The 6,162-nt window shown below is 31.4% G+C and overlaps 1 long non-coding RNA gene across 6 annotated transcripts; it reads left to right on the plus strand.

Moving 5' to 3' along the window:
- The first annotated feature begins 622 nt into the window (after positions 1-622).
- Positions 623-6,142, plus strand: LOC107262173. Of its 6 annotated transcripts, none has more exons than XR_007215066.1 (7): positions 623-954; positions 1,280-1,412; positions 2,945-3,498; positions 3,596-3,661; positions 3,845-3,967; positions 4,136-4,207; positions 5,027-5,303. It is a non-coding gene; the product is annotated as an uncharacterized LOC107262173 (long non-coding RNA). The 6 variants fall into 6 exon arrangements; XR_007215064.1 differs by having other exon boundaries at positions 627-954; positions 3,470-3,498; XR_007215067.1 differs by lacking the exon at positions 5,027-5,303 and adding an exon at positions 6,029-6,142 and having other exon boundaries at positions 2,945-3,661.
- The last annotated feature ends 20 nt before the right edge of the window (positions 6,143-6,162 follow it).

A 6,162-nucleotide genomic window follows, 5' to 3' on the forward strand; every position in this document is an offset into this window, starting at 1 on the left:
TTGACATATTATTCTTAGATTTGTAATGTGAAATCAAGAATTTTAGCTTTTAATTTTTTTTTAAAAGTCATTTAATCATATATTCTATGGAATATCTCTATTATTTTTATATTTATTTAAAATAAATGATAATTTTTTATTAAAATAAATTATATATATTCAATTTAATCAACAATAAATTGAATGTAAATCTCTTTAAATTATAATACTTTTTTATTTAAAAATAGTAATTATATTTTTATTTAAAAATATTTTATGTATCGTATAAAATCATACATGAGATAATATAATAAAATATTAATATATTGAAGTAAATATAATACTTTAGCATTCATTCTTCATAGGATTTTTATTATTTTGATTTTTTAAATATTATTAGTTGATATATTGAGTTTGTTATATATATATTAGTTATATAAGACATAATATTATATTTTATAATTAAAAATTATTACCTAATTAGTAAGTAATTTATTAATTAATACATTAACTATATTTAATAAGTAGTAAATATAAAATTTGTATAATGTATATGTTTATATATTAAAATTACTATGTTTGTGTAATAACATATTATATACACATGTAAATTTGTTACAAAAAGAAATAATATATATGCCAAAATTTCCCTATAATCCAGAGGTTCTACCTATACTCACTCCCTTTCCTACTCTTTTGCCCTCACCCAAAATCCACCAAAGTAAGCCTTAGCCATGGAATCCAAGAGCTTGTGAGGTAGAGAGAGACCTTCCTTAGGTTCTCCTTCTTCACTTCTCTTTCCCATCAAGCCTCTTCGAGGAAGCTAGCTTGCTCTGGCGGATCAAGACGACTGACGAAAGGGGGAGAAAGGACAGGTCACCTGCCGATTCGCTAAGTTTTCGAAGTCCAAAGAGCGCAGACTAGCCACGGAGCTTGGATACGGTTTCCCGACCGGAGATCCATGGATCACAGACGGTATCTCCCCATGGCCTTTCGCCTTTGAAAGCGTCCTTCCTTCTCAATGCCCGGGCTTATATATATATATATATATATATAAGTTGAGATATTATTTTTTAGTTAATCATATTTTATTTACAAATAAATTATTTGTCGAAAATATTAGTTGAATTTGTGTCTCCCCACTTCTTTTTTTCCTATTTTTTTTAAAAGAATGCAACGAATACTATTCCCACAATAGGAAAGAGCTTTTCAAATTTCTAAACCAAATAGGAACATAAGTGAGGGTATAACTTAATCTCAGCCTTCCATTCCAATCATCTCTCTAAATTTCCTTGTGCAGTTGAAGGTCGCAGGCGCTTGACGTTTGGAAGACCATAATCTTCTCACTGGAATCTGAAAGGGACTGTGAAGGGGTTCGCTTGGCTTCTTTATTTATAATTTCTGATTCTGTGTTGTTCCAAGTTAGTGCCATGGTATGTTGTTTGATTTTTCTGGAATTGATTTGTGAGGAATATAAGAATCTGAATTTTGATCTTTAATAACTAAACATCATGGTGTGGAGTCTGAAGAGCGATTAAGCGACTCCTTTTGTCTTATTGGTTTTCCAAAGATTTTGTCATTTCATATCATAATTCCAATGCAAATACTCTCTTTGAGATTCCAAGGTTAAATGCTTTGATGTGAGGGATGTATTTGGGGTTTGAGCAGAAATTCTTTCCCTTATGGGTATAACAATAAGATTTTAGTGATCATCATTTTGTAGGGAGTTTCAATCCTGCCAATCATTTCTTTGGCGTTTTGAACACAAAGATTAGATCAGAAAACAAAATAATTGAATCTCAGTGTTTGCACCTTTCTCTGTTTTCCTTCTTATTTTGAAAATCCATTAAGTGGGTTGATTGTCAAGTATCTGTTTGGAGTTTTTTCTTTTTAGCTAATTTTTTTTTTAAATATATTTGTTAAGTAGATAGATTAAAGTTGGCCAGCCATCTTGATCAGTAGTTTGGTCTGTGTTTGCCAATTAGGTCTGATTGAGAATCAAAAATTTCTTCTTACCCAACTCGTTTTTTTTACGGACAGACATTTATGGGAAGGAACCTTGATAACATAGGTTTGGTTTGGTCATGTACATGTGGTTCGACATTTATAGAAATGAATGTCAGGCTTTGCACGTTTAACTGATATTTCAAACCATTGTTTTTCTAGGGACGTATGGTTAGATATTTAGGAAGAACTCTTATTGGTGCCTAACTTTTTACTTCTAATTTCAGCTTAAAACAAAAAGTTTAAATTTCAGTAAGTTTTTTGGTTGCTATGCTGTTTTTTTCGATCAATTTGTTAGGAGAATGGTAAGGTGATGCTAGCTTTATTAGTTTTGTTTGTGGTTTTGATATTTTTGACTCAGTAATTATATGTTTTGTGATTTCTTCTTGTTTTTTTTTTTTTGGAAACAACAGTTGTCGTTTATATAGACTTGAAAAGAGTTCTTCTAGCATTTCAATAATCTCAATGAGCAATCCAGAGAAAGGAGCCTTGTGGTTATGTTCTTATGATGAAGGAGTTTCTCTACTACCTTATGTGTTTCTGTTTTAGTCAACAGTATTAACTCCTAATAGATGTACAATAATTTAAGCTAGTTAAGTTGTATGTATTTGTAGGGTTCAACACTTTGAATGTTAAGTATTATTTTACATTGAAATATGATTTTTTTTTTCTTAATCCCGACTGATTTGGAACTATGGAAGGCTGAACTCTTTATGCTACTGCCTACTGATCTTATGTCTTCCATTGTCGCAAAACTGTAGTTTTATTGCATTGCTAATAGACATTAATATATTATTTTGGGTGATTGCTCTAGTGATTGGCTTTCAATGTTTTGTGTGCTTTTGGTTTTTGTGTCTCTACTTAATTATGATATTGCTGATGTTTAGATAGTTATAGATGGATTAAGTTTAATTATTCAATTTGGTTCTAGTTAACTCTCTCTGTATTTTCTTCCTTGCAGGATTAGGTTTTAGTTTCTGGTTGGGTACTTTTGGCCAGTGTCAAACTTTCTCCTAATTTCATTTGATTCTTGTAACGTACATAGCTTCTTATTTTCGATGCTAGCTTTTCTTAATATTTATGATACGTGACTTAAAAGAAGGTGAATAGTGATAACTTTTTAAAAGAGAGATATAAGGTGAATAGTGATAACTTTTTAAAGAGAGATATAAGGTGAATAGTGATAACTTTCTAAAAGAGAGATATACTTTTCTTGTTTTTAAGTTCTAATCTTGTACTCCATAAATTACTGTGTGCCAAAGAAGGAAATGAAGTTCCTGTGACTTGATCTTGATCTATATTTTAATAGCTTCTTGTTTCAATCCAAAATTTGTTTCATGATCGACTTTGGATGAGTGAAATCAGGAAGTAAAATTGCATGCATTTGCTTAATTTTTTCTTCTTTATTCTGCATCACCCTTTGTGGAATCTGTTTAACCTTTTACAATTACTCTAAGATTGAGTTGTTTTTGGAAATGCTTTGTAGCTTTGATCAATAGTCAGAATCTTCTAAAGGTACACATATTGGCTGTACACTTGGTTTGACTTTCCTTCCTCCATCTTCCTGTAGTTCAACTCTATAGTTTTGATCAGTATTCTTTTTGGGTTACAGCAAATAATTCCAATCATAAAAGCGTCCAATTGAGAGAAGTGAAAAAGAGCCTCAAGTGCCACAATGGTAAATTACTCCGCTTCTTATTTGTATTCGATAATTTTGCTTTGCTTTGCGCCTTGAATATTATAGGTAAAATATATTAATATTCCAATTGACCCAGTTTAGATAAAAATATAAAATAATTATCTTATATTTTACTAAAATGTTTGCTAATACTTTTTTTCTAAAATTCTTTTGGCATTTTAGCATATATTGGCTATGTCGTCTTCTGTATTACATGCTATGCATCATGGCATTTTAGCACACATTGGCTACCTTGTCCCCTCTCCAGCCTGGGTCAATTGCAATATAACGATGCTAATTTTGAAGGTTAGCTAGCTGCAAATTTTTATGTGATTTTTTTTTGTATTTATGTTGTTGGACGCTTTAGTAAGAACAAGAAATCGATTGCCTGTGGTTTATTTATTTATATCATATGTTTTCATTTCTTTTTTACTGGGAGTAGAGAGCTATTTTTGCACTCTTTTTTGGTTATAGAAGCTCTAAATACATTCAATCAAGAAAGCATCCAACTGAGAGAAGGGAAAAAGAGCCTCAAGTACCAAAATGGTAAATTATTTCACTTTTTATTTCTATTCGATAATTCTGCTTTGCTTTGCATCTTAAATATTATGGGTAAAATGTATTTAATGATCTTATTGGGTATAACAATAAGATTTTAGTGATCATCATTCTGTAGGGAGTTTTAATCTTGCCAATCCTTTTTTTGGCGTTTTGAACACAAAGATTAGATCAAAAAACAAAATAATTAAATCTCAGTGTTTGCACCTTTCTCTGTTTTCCTTCTTATTTTGTTAATCCATTTAGTGGGTTGATTGTCAAGTATCTGTTTGGAGTCTTTTCTTTTTAGCTAATCTTTTTTTAAAATATGTTTGTTAAGTAGATAGATTAAAGTTGGCCAGTCATCTTGATCATTAGTTTGGTCTGTGTTTGCCAATTAGGTCTGGTTGAGAATAAAAAGTTTCTTCTTACCCAACTCGTCTTTTTATGGACAGACATTTATGGGAAGGAACCTTGATAACATAGGTCTGATTTGGTCATGTACATGTGGTTCGACATTTATGGAAATGAATGTCAGGCTTTGCACGTTTAACTGATATTTCAACCTATTGTTTTTCTAGGGACGTATGGTTAGATATTCAGGAAGAACTCTTATTGGTGCCTAACTTTTTACTTCTAATTTTAGCTTAAAACAAAAAGTTTTAAATTTCAGTAAGTTTTTTGGTTGCTATCCTGTTTTTTCAATCAATTTGTTAGGAGAATGGTGAGGTGATGCTAGCTTTATCAGTTTCGTTTGTGGTTTTGATATTTTTGACTCAGTAATTATATGTTTTGTGATTTCTTCTTGGTTTTTTTTGGAAACAACAGCTGTCGTTTATCTAGACTTGAAAAGAGTTCTTCTAGCATTCCAATAATCTCAGTGAGCAATCCGGAGAAAGGAGCCTTGCGGTTATGTTCTTATGATGAGGGAGTTTCTATACTCCCTTATGTGTTTCTGTTTTAGTCAACAGTATTAACTCCTAATATTCTTACTAGAGAATGTACAATAATTTAAGCGAGCTAAGTTGTATGTATTTGTAGGGTTCAACACTTTGAATGTTTGAGGAAGTATTATTTTACATTGAAATATAATTTTTTTTTTAAATCCTGATTGACTTGGAACTACGGAAGGCTGATATCTTCTTACCACATCTTTCAGGTATTAACTCCAGCCAGTGCTGTCATAGAGCACTAATCATGAGGGAGTTCTTTTTTCTTTGAATAATGGGGTTTCTATTTTGAATATGATTAAATTAGATTGATTGAGGGAAGTTATGGGGTTTCTAATTAATTTGGTTCCTTACTTCTCAGAAGTCCCTTTCTCTCATCCGGTTGTAGGTTAAAGATTGGAAAATAAGCTATTTTGGATGTCATTATCTATAATCTTTTATTTAATTAATAATCTTAAGTAGTAGTGAATTTTGAGTATTGGCTTTTCTGAGATCCCACTAGCTTGTGGAGATATGGCTGCCATCATTGAAAAATTGGTTCCGTTTTATAATTTTGTGATTTAATTAATTGCATTATGATATTGAGGAGCCCTGTGCATTGGTTTTTGTTCATCTATTGGTCTCTACCAGCTTGTGGAGAAGTGATAAGTGGCTTTTGTCACTGTGTGCTTCGCTTCTCGAGGCCTTGATTGCAATTTTCAAATTTGGGTACATTTGAATAAACTTGACTATGACTGTTCCTTTCTTTAAAAAATTAGTTGCAGGCTTGTGCACAGGTTTTTATTTTGGATCCTCGTATGTGGAGCTTGTGTATTATTAGCCTCTTTTAATTCACAGAATTTGAATCATAAGCAAAAATGAGTTCGGATATTTTTTGCAGATTGTGACATGGTTTATTATTCTGGCAATTAGAGGCTCTATTCTGATCATACCAACAATGCTCTTCTACTGATTGTTCTGCTCCAGTACTTTTCACGATTTTGAGATCATCAAAGCCACTGGAATAGTCGGAAG

This window comes from Ricinus communis, chromosome 3, assembly GCF_019578655.1.
Source record: "Ricinus communis isolate WT05 ecotype wild-type chromosome 3, ASM1957865v1, whole genome shotgun sequence".
Classification (NCBI taxonomy): Eukaryota; Viridiplantae; Streptophyta; class Magnoliopsida; order Malpighiales; family Euphorbiaceae; genus Ricinus; species Ricinus communis.